Source organism: Stenella coeruleoalba (assembly GCF_951394435.1).
Source record: "Stenella coeruleoalba genome assembly, chromosome: 14".
In the NCBI taxonomy this organism is placed as follows: Eukaryota; Metazoa; Chordata; class Mammalia; order Artiodactyla; family Delphinidae; genus Stenella; species Stenella coeruleoalba.
The window spans coordinates 40238944-40260079 of record NC_137160.1 but is presented as its reverse complement, the minus strand read 5'-3'; the positions used below and the strand labels follow the sequence as shown (position 1 = coordinate 40260079).

At 41.1% G+C, this 21136-nt stretch overlaps 1 long non-coding RNA gene across 1 annotated transcript in view; it reads right to left on the bottom strand.

The window, feature by feature from the left end:
* Nucleotides 1-12297: 12297 nt before the first annotated feature.
* The window catches only part of LOC307197420, a 67747-nt gene continuing 58908 nt past the window's right edge, over nt 12298-21136 (bottom strand). Inside the window, exon 3 of the long non-coding RNA XR_013831403.1 lies at nt 12298-12478. This is a non-coding gene — a long non-coding RNA (uncharacterized lncRNA). The remainder of the gene's footprint in view (nt 12479-21136) is intronic.

The following is a 21136-nucleotide window of genomic DNA, read 5'->3' as shown; positions in this document are numbered from 1 at the left end:
CCAGACCAATCTGGTGCTTAAAAATTCTGACTCCCGACAAATAACAATCAAAAACCCAAGTCCCTGAAGGGACAGTTCCCTGAGTGAGGCCTAGTGTTCCTACTTTGGAGGCATTTGGAGAAAAGTCAAATGTGAAACAAAACTCTGCTTTTAGAGGCTGCTACCCTCTACCCATAGTCAGTGCTCAAAATATGTTGTTTGCATTGAAATGTCACTTTCATGGGTAGTTAAATTTGTTTTTTCTCACTCACTTATATGCTCAGAGGTCACTTCCTGAGCAAATGAAATAAGGAAGAGTAAATACATACAGGTTCAAAGTGAATTTTCAACACAAGTTAAACAATGATCTCTGTTTTCTCCCTTCACTCTCCTCTACTAGCTTTCCAGCCAACGGGCATATCTACCCAACCTGCTGCCACTCAGGGTATCCCCTCCCAGGGCAGGAGAGCAGGTGGCGGCCACAGGGACGTGCCCTTTACATACAACACCCACCTTCCTAAACCCCCCTCTCAACAATAAGGACATGGAGGGTCACCTGCGCCCACCTCATTTCAGGCACCTCTTTTCACTCCTAAGAAGAAAAAAATGATCATATACTCATCCCACCCTCTGCAGTGGACATGATACAAGTTTTTTTTGTTGGTTTTTTGTTGTTGTTGTTGTTGTTTTTTGCGGTACGCGGGCCTCTTACTGTTGTGGCCTCTCCCGTTGCGGAGCACAGGCTCCGGACGCGCAGGCTCAGCGGCCATGGCTTATAGGCCCCGCCGCTCCACGGCATGTGGGATCTTCCTGGACTGGGGCACGAACCCGCGTCCCCTGCATCGGCAGGCGGACTCTCAACCACTGCGCTACCAGGGAAGCCCATGATACAGTTTTTGACGCCGTGAACAGGACAAGTATCAATTCCTCTAGGCTTTCTAAAAGCCTTGTAACTGCAGAGAGGACCATGGGGCCAGGAGAAAGAGCCAGTGAAAGGGCTCTGATGTGATGATCACTCACTATCAAAATAACAAACAAGCACACGTCCAGGTAACCAGCGAGGCAGCTATGGCTAAAGGAAGCACACTAAAAGTTGCCATTATCTATACAAGTTTCCTGTTCTTTCTGTGCTGCTCTCTCCCCAAAACTTCCTTTCCCTGAAACTGCCTTCCTTATACTGAGAAAACCTGGGCTATTTCCAAAAGACTATTTATGGGAAATACTTTGGATACATTTTAGTGATTTTTAAAATTTTATTATTTATTTATTTATTTTTGGCTGTGTTGGGTCTTCATTGCTGTGCGCAGGCTTTCTCTAGTTGCGTCAAGTGGGGGCTACTCTTCGTTGCGGTGCATGGGCTTCTCATTGCAGTGGCTTTTCTTGTTGCGGAACACAGGCTCTAGGCGTGGGGGCTTCAGTAGTTGCAGCACATGGGCTCAGTAGTTGTGGCTCGTGGGCTCTAGAGCACAGGCTCAATAGTTGTGGTGCACGGGCTTAGTTGCTCCATGGCATGTGGGATCTTCCTGGACCAGGGATTGAACCCATGTCCCCTGCACTGGCAGGTGGACTCAACCACTGCACCACCAGGGAAGTCCCTTGGATACATTTTTAAAACAGTTCAGAGATAATTTTAAAAACATACCTCACTGGACTGGCTCTTCGCTTTCAACATAGAAATCACACTGTCCACCTTTCTCCGTATTCCCAACTTCTGAATGTCCAGGGGGAAAACCTAGCCTTGCCACATTCATCAGGATCTTAGCTCCCAACTGCCTAGTGAGACCCACCAGCACATTCTGCTTTAGCCACGTCTGATGACAACCACGGCAAAGGCGGTAACCCTGCAGGCGGTCCGTTCCCTGACACCCCAACATGCGCTCAGTGATTCATCTACCAGAACAGTGTACAAGGACCCATCTTTGAAGCCTGGCAAGTTTTTTGGCCATTTGCTAAAACTTACTCAGTTTGCTTATCTAGAACAGGGAGAGTAATGGTAGCCCTGCTGTATGGCCACAGCCTAGCACATCATAGGTGCTCAACAAATAACAGTTACATACGTGAGCATTCAGCACAGTGTATAATCACCTATGTATACTTATCAGTGTAATTATTTGGCTAATTTCTAATCTTGTCATCGCTACTAAATTCCATGCACCATAGCCACATAGACTGTATCTGTATGGCTCAACATTCCGGCCCTAGCATCTAGCCCCCTGAGCTGATACAGAGGAGGTGCACAATACACCTATTGGTGAGTGAAAACTGCCTCTACAGAGGGTTGTTATGAAGATTTAATAAAATACTGCATGCCAATGAGGTACCACCTCACACCAGTCAAAATGGCCATCATTAAAAAGTCTACAAATAACAAACGCTGGGGAAGGTATGGAGAAAAGGGAACCCTCCTACACTGTTGGTGGGAATATAAGTTGTTGCAGCCACTATGGAAAACAGTATGGAGGTTCCTCAAAAACTAATAATTGAGTTGCCATATGATCCAGCAATCCCACTCCTGGGCATGTATCTGGACTAAACTATAATTCAAAAAGATACATGCACCCCTGTGTTCATAGCAGCACTATTCACAATAACCAAGACATGAAAACAACCTAAATGCCCATTGACAGATGAATGGATAAAGAAGATGTGGTATACATATACAGTGGAATATTACTCAGCCATAAAAAAGAGTGAAATAATGCCATTTGCAGTAACATGGATGGACCTAGAGATTATCATACTAAGTGAAGTAAGTCAGAAAGAGAAAGACAAATACCATATGATATTACTTATATGTGGAATCTAAAATATGACACAAATGAACATATCTACAAAACAGAAACAGACTCACAGACATAAAGAACAGACTTGTGGTTGCCAAGGGGGAGAGGGTGTGGGGGAGGGATGGATTGGGAGTTTGGGGTTAGCAGATGCAAACTGTTATATACAGAATAAGGTCCTACTGTATAGCACAGGGAAGTATATTCAGTATTTTGTGATAAGCCATAATGGAAAAGAATATAAAAAAGAATATATATATATATATATATGTATAATTGAATCACTTTGCTGTATAGCAGAAACTAATACAACATTGCAAATAAACTATACTTCAATCAATCAGTAAAATAATGCATGCAAAGAGCTTAGCATTGTGCCTGGCACATAATTAGTACAGGTATACCTTGTTTTATTGTGATTCAATTTATTGCACTTTGCAGATAATTGCATTTTACAGTTGAAGGTGTGTGGCAACCCTATCAGATGACGGTTAGCATTTTTTAGCAATAAAATATTTTTATTTAAAGCATGTACATTTTTTAGACACAATGCTATTGCACACTTAATAGACTACAGTGTAGTGTAAACATAAGTTTTATATGCCCTGGGAAACCAAAAACATTTGTGTGACTCACCTTATTGCTATATCTACTTTATTGCAGTGGTCTAGAAGCAAACCCAAAATATCTCTGAGGTAGGCCTGTACTCAGTACATTGTTGCCTGCTACAATTAGTAGTGTAGTAATAGTAGTAATAGCAGTTGTGGTGGTGGTGGTATTATTTCTCTCAATCCATGCCTGAATTGTGGTGTGAAAAGGTGATACTCTCTCTGTCCTCCAGAGAGGGAAGCAGCCATCCAGAGACAGTCCCTGCACTAGTGCTTTTTTCAGATCCCCATCACCACCATTTTCGTTTCTAGCTTTAAATTCCTGCCTCCTCTCTCCACAATCTACCCACCATGATATACTCTTCTGGCTTATGTTCAGTCTCTAGAAGAATAAAAGTTTCCACAGTTGGGCTTCCCTGGTGGCGCAGTGGTTGAGAGTCCGCCTGCCGATGCAGGGGACACGGGTTCGTGCCCCGGTCTGGGAGGTTCCCACATGCCGCGAAGCGGCTGGGCCCGTGAGCCATGGCCGCTGAGCCTGCGTGTCCAAAGCCTGTGCTCTGCAACGGGAGAGGCCACAACAGTGAGAGGCCCGCATGCCGCCAAAAAAAAAAAAAAAAGTTTCCACAGTTAACTGATAGATGATAAGCTTTCTGATCAACACTAAACACTGGAAACCGTTGGATCTACATGTTCCAAACAGTTTCTTTTGACCAAAAGGGGACTGGAGATCATTGTTCATCTACCAGTGTCTTAAAAGAGAGAATGACCTTGCTTGGTGTCACCACAGTTTCTCTTGAAGGAGTTAGGTCTTCTCTCTTAACATATTATATTGTGATTACTGGTGTTTAAGCCTGTGTTCATACCAAGGTATGAATTCAGGGATGGGACCACTGTGGCTATAAATTTAATATCCCAGCATTGAGCAGTTTGAGCACAGAGCAAAACTCAGTGTATGATTGATTACCAAATAAAGAAGGGGAAAGGCGCCATGATAGAGTTCAGAGTTATTTCCTATATCTCCATTTGCTCTCCATTAACACAAATAACAAAAATTTAGCTTTATATTAAAGAAAATTACAATCCAGGTGGTCAGAAGAACTAGAGAGATGAGAACACAGAATTGGAGAAAACAATGAAGTGTGGCCTCTTGGTCATGAGCATGGAAATTTAACATCATGATTCTTAAAAAGCTACCACTTCATCATATGCTGTATTTTCAAGCTTTAGAGATTGAATTCCTCAATATATATTAGATTCTGATTACATGATTATGTTCAACTTTGAACTTTTCTTATATAAACCTCAAAACAAAAATGGAAAGGTCATGACAAGAACAAGAAGATGTTGAGTCAGAAAAAGACTTAGCAACCCTCTAGGCCAGTGATTCTCAAAATATGGTCCTGAGACCCTTGGAGATCTCCAAGACCATTTCAGGGAGTCCTTGAAATCAAATCATTTCCATGATGATATTAAGATGTTATCTGCCTTTCTCACTCCCATCCTTTCACCAGTCAGTGTACAGCGGATCTTTCCCAGGGTTACAGGATGACATCACAGCAACAGCAGGTTTAACAGTCCAACTGTCTTCTACTAAGCCAGACCTTAAGAAAATTTGCAAAAAAAATGTAAAATAATATCACTTTTCTCACTGTTTTTGTTTTGAAAAAAGTTATTTTTTGTAAAAATATTCTTTGTTCATATATAATGTTTATTATTGCTTTTTAAAAAGAATTAGTATTTTTAACTTCCCAGTTTTAGTTTCTAAAATGATAAATATCAATAACTATAACCCATATAAATAAAAGTTCTTTGGAGTCTTCAATATTTCTTGAGTCTAAACAGGGTCTGAGACCATTAAGTGTGAGAACCACTGCTCTAAACCCATGGTCTTCAACCAGGGATTTGCATTTGAATCAGGAAATCAGGTCCTGGCTTTTCTATGTTGTAACTGATAAAGAGGCAAAGAAGCACTCTAAGCTCCATGGCCTCACCTGTAACATTAGAAGGTGACAGTAAACATAGAGGCTGGGATCGGAAAAGTATTGTGAAGTAATTATTGGGTTGGCCAAAAAGTTCGTTCGGGTTTTGGGTAGCATCTTACGGAAAAGTCCGAACGAACTTTTTGGCCAGCCCAATAGTAGCGACCATTCATATTAAACTGGATATAGAAAATGCAAAACAGTAAGAGTCAAAGATTTAAAGGTTTTTAGGCTAGGCAACTGGCAGGAAACTAGTGCCTCTGGTAGTTGAGAATAGCCAGGTTGGAACTGGGAGAGAAGATATGAACCCACTGTTAGATGGCAGGTCCTGAAAGTGGAGATGTCCTGCAATGTCTCAATCGCTCTTTGGAGACAGAGAACTGCAGTGGAGGTGAGCGGTCCAAACCAGGGATATGGATTTGAGGGTTAGTTAGCCTTCTCTCATGACAGGTGGCATCCAGAGGGTGAATAAGCCCACCCAGGAAGCGCATGTGGAACCTGGAGCTGTTCAAGGCAGAACCTGGGATGAGGGGCTCCTTTTTGGAGCAGGAACTAAAGAAGAGCCTAGGAGATGTTGGGAAAGGCCAAGCCAGATAACCAGAACAATGCAGGACCCTGCACGGTATTCATGACATAGCCACTGGATGGGTGGGAAGACGGAAAGACAAAAAAGAGGAAAAAAAAAAAAAAACCCAGAGGAGACGGCTTCAAGGAGGATTGACTGGTCAACAATATCAAAGCCACAGAAAAGGTACAATGGTAAATTCTGAGAAGCTATGGATTTGACAAGAATCGGATCATTGCCAGCTTCAAACAAAACTTTTTAATAGAAAAATTTTAGTGGAGTCAAAACAATACATGAAAACTGCATGGAAAAAAATCTAAAAGCATACGGAAGGAAATAATAAGGATGGGAGAAAGAAAAGGGAACAAAATCCAGCAAAGACTCTTGGTATTTCAGCCAGGACCACCTGTGTACAGCCATGATAGAAATACCCAATGGCTTCAGAGCCGCTGAAGGTGCTAAAAGCAAAGGGAAGAATGGTGGGTACCAGGACTCACAGACTTTCATCGTCTTCAAACCACCCTGTTCATGGGACTATTTCTTCTTACATCAAAAGAGAATCCTAAGAAATCCTATAAATCAGAGGTCAAAAGACATTAAGAGTAATGAGGTGAAGGTTAAAGATCTATTCTGGTTATTTTAAAGAAAATATTTAGATTTTAATAGATCTTGACTTGCTATGAGGTACAAATAATAAAAATCAAAATATCAGAGATGCGTGTAGAAAAAAGGAATTGCTATGACAACCACAAGTTGGCCTCCACAGAAAATACAAACAGGAATCAGAATGAGAAAATTATAGAGAAATGTGACTGATTTGGAAACCATTTGAACTAGTACTATTCTTTAATGTTTTGCTCATGTGGCTCTGATATGAGAACATGAAAACATTCCTCCACTTCAATAGCTCCTTTGTATTTCAGATTAAAATGAGCAGACCATCAATTAACGAAATGAAACTGGAAACCAAGACCATCTAACGGCTTACTCCACTAAAATGTCCCTGTCCCCTTCACTGTTAACGTCTAATATTTATAGGCCCATACAAAAATTCAAGAGTAGACATGCATTAAATGCATGATATTGCAGGCCAAATAGCAAAAGCAGATGACAGGGAATGAGGACTCAATACATCTTCAGCTGCCAGAATGTAAAGCTTCAAACCAGTTATAAAGGACCAAAATTTCCTACCTCTTCTCCAGCATTTTCCATTAACCATGAACATTCCTGAGACCTGCTATGAGGTTTGCTACTTTTTTTGACTGGTGAGGGAAGGTAGAGTAGGGAAGGGTCAGATTTCCCCAGCTTCTTTGGGGATAACCCAGTCATTTTCCAGAGTTCACTCTTCCAAAACCAGAAGAGTCAGATCTGCAAGCCCAGGGATCCCAAGGAATTAAAATTAGGGTGTCCGGTGATCAGATCTTCTGCACAGTGCATTTGCCTTAAGACATGCTCACTGCCAAGTGAGTGAGCTGGTTATACATAGCTCTCCAATTAGCTAGGTTGTCAGACCCTGACCCAGGCCCTTGTGTTCTGCCTCCTGCCTGCCCTGTACCCTCACTTTCTTGGTCTAGTGGCCTCAGATACCTTGCTATATAGCCTCATGCCCAGTCTTCCTCTCTCTACTCTGGTTTGCTCCTTCACCTAGTCTGGCACCCGACTCGAGCTTTGGTCTAGATGCTGTTGTTCAATCTCCTAAGGCTCTGTGCTCTGCAGCCCAAGGGCCAGGCCAGCCCTGCCCTTCCTCTGAACCCATCTCCAGCTCTAGGAGCCCCAGTCTTTGCAACTCCAAGCCACTTGCCTATCAAGTGGAATGGTTTGGACACAGATCAGTTTTGTCTACAGACATTCTCCAACATCACTGAGCTTCCCGCTATGTCACCCAAGTGCAACATCTTCCCAAAGAGAAGGAAAGAATTCACTGATTCAGTGTGTCTGACAAAAACGATCACATATATGAGGGTCCTTCTGATGCTTCTACTGAACTATATGACTTCTCATCCCCTGTATTAACCAAACTAATTAAAATCTGTCATTCATGCCATGATAAATTAATTGTAAATTAGAACAGCAATGTCACATGATTCAGAGTATATTTTGCTAGATCCTCCGTAAGTCATCTTACACAACAATTGGTGATCATCAGCAGGTATGAATGTCAAAACACATAAGTCGCGTGATTTAAATTCAAGTTCCTTGCATCCAAGAACTTTAGTTTTGAGAATCTTCTATATATAAATCCATATAAATTCCAAGTCTTGATGTGGGATCATCAAATATGGGAAGGGCATCCTGAAATAACTTTTGCCATCCCAGCACCTGAAGGCCTGAAGCTAGCTCTCTTTTGAAAAGATAGGCCGTCACTAAATGTGCAATGTATATACTGGCTGGCTTGGTCAGAGCAAGCTTGGTTCAAGAACTCACACTTCCACTTTGGAAGAGCCTTTGCCAGGGAAACAACACTAGCAAGGCCTTGAGATTCTACAGACACACTGGAGAATGCAGCACCAGACATGAATATAAGAAGTCTGGGGTTTCCCTGGTGGCAAAGCAGTTAAGAATCCACCTGCCAATGCAGGGGACATGGGTTCGAGCCCTGGTCCAGGAAGATCCCACATGCTGTGGAGCAACTAAGCCAATGCGCCACAACTACTGAGCCTGCACTCTAGAGAGCCCGCAAGCCACAGCTACTGAAGCCCGCATGCCTAGAACCTGTGCTCCGCAACAAGAGAAGCCACCACAGTGAGAAGCCTGTGCACCCCAACTGAAGACTAGCCCCCTACTGGCCACAACTAGAGAAAGCCTGCGCGCAGCAAAGAAGAGCCAATGCAGTCATAAATAAATAAATAAACAAACAAATCCTTTAAAAAGAAAAAAAGAAGTCTGGGCTGCCTGGTCATACATCACATAGAGCAAGGCTGCCCTTGGAGTAAGGAAGGAAAACAAGGCAGGAAACACCAAAAGGAGCAAAGCTTCATAAAAACCATCTTTCTTTGGGGCTTTCTTCAGATACGCCCTATAAAGAAAAACAAACAAATACTGACTAGAAGACTTCCTGGTCATCACAAAAACTCTCAGAAATCTAATATGCATTCATCTTTGCCACACAGAAGTATTTGAGCTAAATACTGTCTTTCAAGAACATCAAGATCCTTGTTGTTGAGCACACCCTGGTTTCCCTTCCACCTTTGATCTCCAATCAACCACTGAACAAGGGACAAGCCAATAACACAGATGAAAAAGGATGCTGTCGCTTCTCAACTACTTTGTTGCGCCTTGTTCCCGCTAATGCCCCAGGCCCAACTGGGAATAACGGTCCCTCTTATGAACGATGTCTCTCTGGACACAGGATGTACATCAAGCAGAATTTCATGAAGCCCAGGGTCTTTTTCCAAAGAATCGAAGAAGTTAGAAACTATGCAACACAGCTGATGAGTTTCACAGCGGAGTTTCAAACCCAGAACAATCTGAACCAACAGCTCCGTACTCTTTCCTCTAGTACCTTCTAGTTCACCTTTCTAGGTTTAAACTTACATGTAAATGTTATGCAACGTCTATGCAAAGCAAGGAACACACGGCAGGATCGGGAGGAGGGAACAAATGAGGATTTGTTATAATTCCACAATGGTAAGGTGTACCATAGTGACAACAATAGAAATATTTTACTGTCTTATTAGAAAATAATATAATTCTTGACCAGATATACCAAATTGCATTCTGCCACAGTAGTGGTACTGCTGACATGATCATTAGTTTTATTATTATACTCTTATATATTTATAAATATATATTACTTTAGAAGTGTCAGCTAACATAGGTTGTTTGGGGTTTTTGTTTTTTTTTAAAATCAGATGCCCAGCATTTCTAATGAGGACATGATAGAAAATTTAAATTTCAAAGAAAATGTCAATGCCAAAACAAAAAGTGATTTTAAATGTTCCTCCCACAGAATGCTGATTCTCCACACCATGGCCAAGTGTACACATGTGATTATTAGCTGGTTCACTGGCACCCAATGGACCAGATGTAAACATGACTCCAAACTGTTCATTTACTAACCAAGCTCTCCAGATACTGTCAGTCCTGAAAGGATTGAATCAAATGCACTGATCAAAGCAGCTGGGAGTGAGAAAGGGATGTGGAAGCCATCTAGACCAACTGGTCCTTCAGTCATGAGTCTCCTTCTAAGACCCTGGCCATGAAGCCACCTGGCTGCATGCCAGGGTCGTGTCTGTCCCTGGTTACACCGACCGAAAGCTCACTATGTCCTAGGAGAGGCCACCATGCCATCTTTGGAGAGCTCTGTTTCATGATTGGTTGCAACCATCAGAGTAAACAAACCAGTGACTGGTCTGAGGACAGGGATACGTGTTTATTTTCCCCTGTAACACAAGTCAACAAGAAAGCCTCTAATCAAATAAATCCAAAGAGAGGTACAAACATAATTGTGACACATGTTTAGACTAGTTGAAGCAGATCAGGTCACTGGGCCACTGAAGAAATCATTCCTAAACCATATAAATGAGCTCACATTACACGTCTACACTATGAAGTATTTTTTCCCTCTGAAATACATTTGCCACCAACCTGAAAAAAAAATTCAGATTGTTGGATCAGTACTGATAGATAAATGTAGCACTTCGGCCAAAGGTGCTGGGTGTCATTGTCTGTATCACAGTCACTGGACAAGTTGGGCCCTTCTCTGCCCAACTGACCTACAGAAGATTTATGCCACAGGAAGCTGAGATGGTGACCTCAAAGTTGCTGAAATATTCAGTCTGCGCAGTTCTCTGGAATAGCACAATTTGGGAGAACTAGCTTTGTAGATAGAAAATATAGGCATTGTCATCATCAAAAAATCTACAAACAATAAATGCTGGAGAGGGTGTGGAGAAAAGGGAACCCTCTTGCACTGTCGGTGGGGATGTAAATTGATACAGCCACTATGGAGAACAGTATGGAGGTTCCTTAAAAAACTAAAAATAGAATTACCATATGACTCAGCAATCCCACTACTGGGCATATACCCTAAGAAAACCATAATTCAAATAGAGTCATGTACCACCACGTTCACTGCAGCACTATTTACAATAGCCAGGACATGGAAGCAACCTGTGTCCATCGACAGATGAACGGATAAAGGAGATATGGCACGTATATACAATGGAATATTACTCAGCCATAAAACGAAACGAAATTGAGTTATTCGTAGTGAGGTGGATGGACCTAGAGTCTGTCGTACAGAGTGAAGTAAGTCAGAAAGAGAAAAACAAATACCATATGCTAACACATATATATGGAATCTAAAAAAAAAAAAAAAATGGTTCTGAAGAACCTAGGGAAAGGACAGGAATAAAGACACAAATGTAGAGAATGGACTTGAGGACATGGGGAGGGGGAAGGGTAAGGTGGGACAAAGTGAGAGAGTGGCATGGACATATATGAACTACCAAATGTAAAATAGGTAGCTAGTGGGAAGCAGCCGCATAGCACAGGGAGAACAGCTCCGTGCTCTGTGACCACCTAGAGGGGTGGGAATAGGGAGGGCGGGAGGGAGAAGCAAGAGGGAAGGGATATGGGGATATATGTATACGTATAGTTGATTCACTTTGTTATACAGCAGCAACTAACACAACACTGTAAAGCAATTATACTGCAATAAAGATGTTTAAAAAAAGAAAGAAAGAAAGAAAGGAAATATAGGCATTGTCAAGCTAGAATGTAGAGTGTTCAAAAGGGACATCTCACTACAGTACAGACTGCCCAGGTAATGAACTGACACTCATTCTAGTCAGAAAAGAGCATTTTGAAGGGCCATTTTTTCAATTCTTTAACACTTTTTAAATCTTTAACATTTTTCTTTGTTTCTCATTGTCTTTCATAGACAGGAGATATTTTTCCTCAAATAGTGAAGCAGTTTAAGGCTTTGTAACCTAAGTAAATAACCTAAATATATCTTCTCTCCATGTACATTCTCAAGATTACAGCTTGGGTTCTCTGAGTTTAATGAGGACTAGAGTTAGACTGTTTCCCATTAGAAAGAGAAAGGAGTAAGGCATAAATTCAATAAGTGTTCAAGTAAAATACAGCCATCCTCACATCTGTATTATATTAGACGAGACACAAGACAAAACATTGACTCTTGAGGTTAAATCTAAATTTCCTGCTTCAGTTCTGAAAGAGTTTGAGAGTTTAGATCAAAAAGGCAACAGAGAAATAAGACCAAAAAATGTCTAAAAACAAGTTTCAAAGGCTATAAAATGCCAACGCTTAGTTACTTATTTGAAGCATCAGTTTAGTCAGCAATTACCCTAGAGCCACAAACAGAAATTAGTGAAAATTCTACTACATGCTCTCTTTCCAAGTTCGGGATGACCCACCTGGGATCTGTGTGTCATAGGAGGTGCCAAACCACCACCTCTGATTCTTCAACTCTCTTGTGTGATATTGTTGAATTTCCACGTCTTCCTCTCTAGTATACTGTTACATCACACTTGAACTTCCGAAGGTATTATTTCAGTCTCCTTTGGAATCTACTGGTCTTTAATTTCAAACTTCAATTTCATCCTGCAAAAAAGAAAACCCTAAGTCTCAGGTCAAAGATCAACAAGCAAGACAAATTATCTCAACCAAAACAAAAGAGCATGAGACCAGAAACAGGATTCAGGGAACTCTTTCCTTAAGTCTGGCTTTTGAGCCTGCACCCTCTAGCCTTTATCAAGCTTGTGAGTAAAACTACGTTTGAAGAAAGTAATACTGACCTATTAACTTTGGTGGCTCTGTGGATGCTTCTCTAAAATGCCACTGATCAGAAATACATACACAGACGCACACACACACCCAGTAGATGAAGAATTTGTTATTCTGAACAACTCAGAATGAAACAGCCTCTCCTATCGAATTCCATGGGAGAGTGGGATACATATCTCTAAACCTTGCACATTACAAAATTTTCCTCAACCATGAGGATTCTGATTGAATCAAGGGACTGGGATTAGAAGGAGATATTTACCATGAAGTCATTTTAGACAAATCTTTTATCAAGTTATGCCTTAGTTTCAGCCTCTAAAAGAATCTAGGGACTATGCTTGGTCTTCAAGTCCTTTTACCAATTTATCCCTTGTCCTGTCTCAACAGATTATTAACCCTCAGCTAGTCAAACAAATCCTATTGCTGTTCTTTCTACCTCACTGGTTACTCCTTCTCAGTCTCTTTTTCTTCTTTCTCCTTTTAACGTCGGAAGGTCCCAGGGCTCAGTCCTGGGATGTCTTTTCTATCATCACTCACAACCTTGGAGAGTTCATCCCGTCTTCATATTCCAGAGACTCTCAAATTTATATTTTCAGCTCCAACCTCTCTGCTGAATTCCAGACTTACATACACAACTGCCTGTTTAATATCTCCATTTGGATGTCTAATAGACATCTCAAACTTCTGTGTCCCAAATGGAAGTCCCAGTTTCTCCCTACGCCATCCCACAAACATCCTGCCCCTACAAGGCTTCCTGTTCTCAGCTAATGACAACTCCATCCTTCCAGTTGCTCAAGACAAGTTATAGTGTTACACTTGACTCTCACTCTCCACATTCAATCTGTCAGAAAATCCTATTGGCTGTAAGAAAGCCCTCAAGAAAACCTTATATCCAGGATCCAATCTGTTTCCTTATCACTTTCATAGGTACTACCCTGATCCAGGCTCCATTATTTCTTACCTGGGTTACCTAATGGCCTCCAAAATTCTCTCTCTGCTTCCAACCTTGTCCCCTGGATAGCCAAGGGGATCCTCTTTAAACATCAGTCATATCATTTCATTCCTCCGCATCAACTCAGTAACGACTACCCAGACTACCTGTTTCACGCAGGTAAAAACAAAAGTCCTCACAATGGACTGGTTTCCTTCTTCTCCCCTTTGATCAACCTGCTCTGATCACAAAGGCCACCTGCTGTTCCTTAAACATCTCAGGCACGTTCCTCCCTTAGGTCCTTTGCACTGGTGCTTCTCTCTTTCTAGAATGTTCTTCCCTCAGAGAGCCATAGGGTCCCCTCACCTTCTTCAAGTCTTTGCTCAACAGTTTCCTTCTTAGTGAGGCCCACTCTGAATGCCTGCTTAAAATTGCAGCCACCCTCTCCCCAACTCCCAATCCTCTTTCCCCTACCGTACATTTTTTTTCTTTCTCTAAAGTACTTATCACCTTCTAATATTTACTTACTTATTTATTTTGTTTCTTCCCACAACACACACATATACACCAAGAGTATAAGCTCCATGAGGGCAGTGATTTTTATATTTTGTTCACTGAGATATTCCAAGGGCCTAGAATATAGACACACTGGGTGAATATTAATTGACTAAAGTCCACCAGACCACCAACTTGCCCATTCTATTCTCTGAAGTTTTATCTGTGTCACGGTTCCCTTTTTAGACTGACTTTCCCCAACCTCTCTAGCAATATAAATTCCTCTTTTCCTCACTTCAAGCTCCAATTTAAATCCTCCTCCTCTTAAATCTTTTCTACATTAGCTCTGCTCTATTGACCATGGATTTTTATGTACTTAGTCAACAAAAAAATTTGCATCAGCATCTCTGTTTGCCAACTCTGTAAATTTTAAGTCATATATACATACAGCTAAACTCTCAGTTCTTTATCTTACAAGAAATTCTGTAAGAACTATAGCCCCTGGAATTTGTGAACGTTTCATGCCTTTAAGAGATGCATCTGATGGAGAGGGAGACATTAGCAGAGAGTCCCTTAGTCACGGGGTGAATACTGAAAAGTTCACAAGCTTTCTTTGGTGAGAAACCCAAGCCCATCATTATGGGGTGAATCATGTCCCCCAGGAAAGAGATGTCAAAGTCCTCACCCCTAGTACCTCAGAATGTGACCTCAAGGGCATTAGGGTGGGCCCTAATCCAATGTGAATGGTGTCCTTATAAAAAGGGGAAATCTGGACACAGAAACAGATATACACAGAGGGAAAATGTTGTGAAGACACACAGGAAAAACACCATGTGAGGACAGAGGGCTGGAGTGATGATCTGTGAGGCAAGGGATGCCTGAGGCTACCAGAAGTTAAGAGACAGGCCTGGAACAAACTCTACTCTAGCGCCTTCAGAGGGAACACGATCCTGCCAACACTTTGATTTTTGTCTCCAGAACTCTGAAGTGATACGTTTCTGTTATTTTAAGCCACCCAGTTTATGGTACGTTGTTATGACAGCCCTAGGAAACCAATGCACCCATTATTTGGATGCAGTAAATTGAGCTGAGATCTGGTTAGATATCCACATTTTCAAATTATTCAGGTTGCAACAATGTGCCCTGAAACTGAGGTTTCTTTAACTGATTGTCTTGATTCCAGAGCAACTTTGTAATTATTACTTTACAATCATTCCACTGATAAGATACTCAACTGGGGATAAGGGAATCATCTTTCTACTCTAGAATCAAAAAGATCCTCTCTTTTGAGTACGAGGGAGGATCGCACAACGGCCTTGTAATTTCTACAGGCAAGCTGGTCTACAAAGCCGAAAGTCAGAGAACATGCTGCACTATTAATTGGCAATTATATGTTTGAATTGGATCCACACAGGCAGAAAAACAGTTTAGAAAACCATTAAAATTATATGACTAAATTTAATCCATTGGTTCAGATTTTAGAAAAATGTCTGGTTTGAGTTACCTGGACCAGCTATCTAGCTTTCTGGTTCAATATACAATCAACCTTTTAGCTTTGGCATCAGGTTCCAAACCATATTCTAAAAGGGAAAAAAAAAAAGAGCCACTGTTTGAAAGTTTATACTTCAGGAATAAACTCAGCTTAATTCCCTTGGAGGCCGAGAGACTCAGGTTATTGGACCTTTCCTAGGTGTGAGGGTGAGAACAGAGGCCACTGTCACATGAGCCTGAAAAACTTTCAACTGTTTTCCCCATACTGCGCCTTCAGACCAGATGCCATCTGCCCAGCCTCATTTCTTCCTTTAACTAAATCAAGAACTCGGTTTTTCCATTGCTGCAATGCTCACAGGTCTAGAAAGACAAGAGTTAAAGTTTAAACACTCCTGTCAGTTACTGGATATTTTCCAGTAAAGGAAGAATCACAATTAGCAAATCAAACCCTAGTGATGTACTTATACTGCATATTACAATATAATCCTAGCATCTATTGAGCTGTTTTACCAAAGTGCCAGACGTTTTCTATACATTATCTCTAATCGTCACAAAAACTATGCAAGGAAGATGTTATCTCCATTTTTCTAAGGGGAAGATGTTCAAAGGAGCTAAGTGGCAGAATTAGGATTTAAACCCAGGTCCTTCTGGCTGCAAACTCAGCCACTGAACAAGCAGCATTAAGAAGAGCCAGTTCCCACCACTTCCCAGAACTTTAATTCCATTATCTTTAATTTTCAGAATAACCCTGGTAGATAGGAATTGCTGTGATCCCCTTGTCACACCTGAGTGGACTGACACTCAGGAACATTACGTGACTTGCCTATAGCTGGATTAAAAAAACCAGACTTCCCTGTATTGAGTACTGTCCTAAGCTATTGGGTTTTTTCCATAAAACCCAAATGAACTTTTTGGCCAAACCAATATTTATAACCATTATAAACCACCCTAAAAAGCAGAGGGGTATTATCCTCACTTTCCACGTGAGGAAGGTGAGGTTCAGACAGGTCACTTGACTTTTCATGTCACAAATCTATCAAGTGGCAGAGCCAGGATTCAAAGCCAGGTCTGAGGATTCCAAACCCGTGCTCCTGCCACTGTGCCAGGCCGCCTTTCCCAGGGCCTTTTAGTAATTAAGTCAGTGTCACTGAAACTCTAGGCTACCTTTCAAGGGCTATTATAATAAGGAGAGCACTTGGAATAAAAGTAAAACCACTTGACAACATAGTACAGGAAGAAAAAACTATGATCTGGGGTTACAATAGCCAAGTTGGCCCACTCAGTGCACAGAGCAGCAAGCATTCTCTATGTTCCAAATAATGTCACTGTTAATTTGATTTATATAAAAGGAAATAAAGAAATTTACATAAATGAAAACACCAGCAGGAGGAGGGAAGCAGGTATACATTGCCAGAAATGAGCTAGGTACTAAATGAGAAAGGGCAAAATAGGGAATTTCTGTGTGTTTTATTCATTTACTTCATTTTTAAAGGCTCTTCCCTGCCTATCCTCTTCCCACTGCGTTCAGTGACAGTATTCCCCTGCTTCTAACCAAAATGTTGCTTTGGCAGGAAATGAGGAGGAGGAGACTCCGTTTGAATGCAGGCTATTACCCTATGATTAACCCTTCTCCCTTGGATCAGAACCCGGGGTCCTTTTGCCAAAAAGGCAAGGAAAAGAATAAGTTTACAAAACCCAAACCCTATCCCTTCTATGACATATCAGAGTGTTACACAATGCTTCCATATAGATTCCCTCATTTGATCTTCACATCAGCCCTGGGAGGTAGACAAAGTCTACATCATAATCCTCATTTTACTGACAGTAAAGATAAATTCAATTAAGTGATTTGTTCAAGTTCATACAATCAGTAAAACTCAGGCTGGAAGCCAGGTATTCTGTTACTGAACCTCAGGTTCTTTCCACAGCAGCATCATGTTCTAAATTATTTGAGAAATAACCTGTTTTACTGTATAATGCTGAATATCTCTACAGCTGCTATTGCAGTTACTGCATCATCATAATATTTTTATTACTGTTTGATAGACTTTATTTTTAAGAGCAGTTTTAGGTTCACAGCAAAATTGCGCAGAAAGTACAGAGATGTCCCATATACCCTCTGTCCCCACACATGCATAGCCTCACCCATTATCAACATCCCTCACCAGAGTAACACACATGTTACAATTCATCATCATTTTTTAACTATAAAGAAAATTCAAATGATCATTCTTAGCACGTTCTTACTAGATAAAAATTAGGAAATTATACAGATAATGTAGCTACTTTTAATGGGGCACATGCTATGCACTGGAGAATATACTAGGTATTTGTACATTTAACTCTCACAACTCTAAGGAAGCTGTTGTTCTTTTTATTTTTATGTCTCATGAAACTGAGGCTCAGAGAGGCTAAATGACTTGCCCACATTTACAAAGGAGGAGGTAGGTAGGATTCAAAGTACTCCAAAGTCTATGATATTTCTGAGGCACCAGGCATCAGCTTTCATAAACCACCTTACCCTCCAGTTAAGACAAGATGACTACCAGAAAAATCGTAAGTCTACCAGCTTCCTTAGGAACCTACCCCAACCTAGCAACCCCCAAGTTGGTCAGTTTGTTCATTACCTAAATCCAGGAAAGAAGAGCAAAACAAGGTGCTACTGAATCAGTGAATGACCAAAATGTAACTGGAAAGCTGTTAGCATTAATATGCAGACTCATTAATATGCAGACTCATTAATATGCAAACTCATTAAGTTTGAGTCTCACCTTCCCCCATGCAGGCAATAATGAATGATCTCTTTACTCTCAGAGGATCAAGAACGCTTTGTTCAAGGCTTCCACCACCTACATGTGAACCTCAACCTCTAGCCCATGGCTAAAGTAATTTCCTTTGTCTCATGAGATGACAGTCATGAGACTGAGTACATAAAAGAAGGAGAAGGAGAAGGGGAAAGGGGAGGAGGAAGAGGAGGAGGAAAAAGGCAGTTCCCAGTATCTGGGGAACCAATGCTACCTAGAGCTCCTACTCACCTCCACTATGTACACTTATCAACAGACTCTCTGCCTCATCCCCAGTAAACGTATGAAAGACCACGAAGAATGGGCTTCCCAGTCCCTTTATTTCTATCTAAACCCTCCCTAAAACACCACCCATAGTTTCAACCTGGCTTGAATGAACAAGAAAACTGGGTAACATTTCTAACAGGGCTTTACTTTTATAGTCTTTTGTGTGTGTGTGTGTGTGTGTGTGTGTGTGTGTGTGTGTGTGTGTGTGCTATACAGTAGGTTCTTGTTGGTTGTCTATTTTAAATATAGCAGTGTATACATATCAATCCCAAATTCCCAATCTATCTCTTCCCCCCACCCTTCCCCTGGTAACCATAAATTCATTCCCTAGGTTCTGTGAATCTGTTTCTGTGTTGTAAATAAGATCATTTGTATCATTTTTTTTCAGATTCTGCATATAAGTGATACCGTATGATATTTGTCTTTCTCTGTGTGACTTACTTCGCTTAGTATGATAATCTCCAGGTCCATCCATGTTGCTGCAAATGGCAGTATTTCGTTCTTTTTAATGTCTGAGTAATATTCCATTGTATATATGTACCACATCTTCTTTATATATTCATCTGTAAATGGACATTTAGGTTGCTTCCATGTCTTGGGTTATTGTAAACAGTGCTGCAATGAACCTTGGGGTACATACATACTTTCGAACCAAGTTTTTCTCCAGATATATGCCCAGGAGTAGGATTGCTGGATCATATGGTAGCTCTATTTTTCGTTTTTTAAGGAACCTCCACACTGTTCTCCATAGTGACTGCACCAATTTACATTCCCATCAACAGTGTAGGAGGGTTCCCTTTTTTCCACACCCTCTCCAGCATTTATTGTTTGTAGATTTTTTGATGATGACCATTCTGACTGGTGTGAGGTGATACCTTATTGTAGTTTTGATTTGCATTTCTCTAATAATTAGCGATGTTGAACATCTTTTCATGTGCCTCTTTGCCATCTGTATATCTTCTTTGGAGAAATGTCTATTTACGGCCTCTGCCCATTTTTTTCTTTCATTTTTTTTGTTTTTTTTTTTGTTTGTTTGTTTGGTATGCGGGCCTCTCACTGCCGTGGCCTCTCCCGTTGCGGAGCACAGGCTCCGGACGCGCAGGCTCAGCAGCCATGGCTCACCGGCCCAGCCGCTCCGCGGCATCTGGGATCTTCCCGGACCGGGGCACAAACTCGTGTCCCCTGCATTGGCAGGCAGACTCTCAACCACTGTGCCACCAGGGAAGCCCCACTCTGCCCATTTTTTGATTGGGTTGTTTTTTATGAGGGGTTTTTTTTAATTAATTAATTAATTTTTTGGCTGCATTGGGTCTTCGTTGCTGCACGCACAGGCTTTCTAGTTGCAGCGAGCGTGGGCTACTCTTTGTTGTGGTGCACTGGCTTCTCACTGCGGCGGCTTCTTTTGTTGCGGAGCACGGGCTCTATCCGCGTGGGCTTCAGTAGCTGTGGCTCGCGGGCTCTAGAGTGCAGGCTCACTAGTTGTGGTGCGTGGGCTTAGTTGCTCCACAGTATGTGGGATCTTCCCCGACCAGGGATCGAACCCATGTCCCCTGCATTGGCAGGCAGATTCTCAACCACTACGCCACCAGGGAAGTCCAGGTTGTTTGTTTTATGGTATTGAGCCACATAAGCCATTGGTAAATTCTGAAGACTAATCCTTTGTCAGTTGCATCATTTGCAAATATTTTCTCCCATTCTGTGGGTTGTCTTTTCATTTTATTTATGGTTTCCTTTGCTGTGTAAAAGCTTTTGAGTTTAATTAGATCCCATTTGTCTATTTTTCTTTCTATTTGCATACTTCTACAGTCTTGAAATAATTACTACTACAATACTATCCTACTACAACATTTTCCTACTAATAATATTGAGGCAATGAATAACAATGGTAGTAATAACTGATTGAGTTCCTATTATATTCCAGGTGCTTTATATATTTAATCCTCTCCCAAATCTTATGATAAAAGGTCCATAATTCACATCCACAATTCTAAAAGTTAAAAGTTCTGAAAACTCAAATGTATTTTCCTAAGTATACAGGAAACTCTTTTTGTGGCAAAACCTAATGTGAACCAAAACTGGGTTTTTACAGTCTTTACTTATCCACTTGGTGTGAACGTCCATACATTTTGCTGCCAAATGAGTTAATGTGTTGGATTTGAGGGCACAGTCCCAGGCTCTACTGGGATGTAACATACGATGTATTATAGACTACATATGCACCTTTTTCTTTCTAAAATCTAAAAATATCTGAATTCTAAAACATACCTAGACACAAGAATTTCAGATATCTCTACTTTTCTGATGAGAAACAGAGAGTCACAAAGCACACAATTTTACTATTTACTTCCTTTAGGTCATCAGAGCCCTTTTACTAATTTAATAGTCAATGTTCAATTTTTTTAATTCAGAAAAGGATAGCTATTACGTCTGCACATAATCTAATAGTCATACGTAAATGGATCATTCCAATATACACCCCCATCCAAA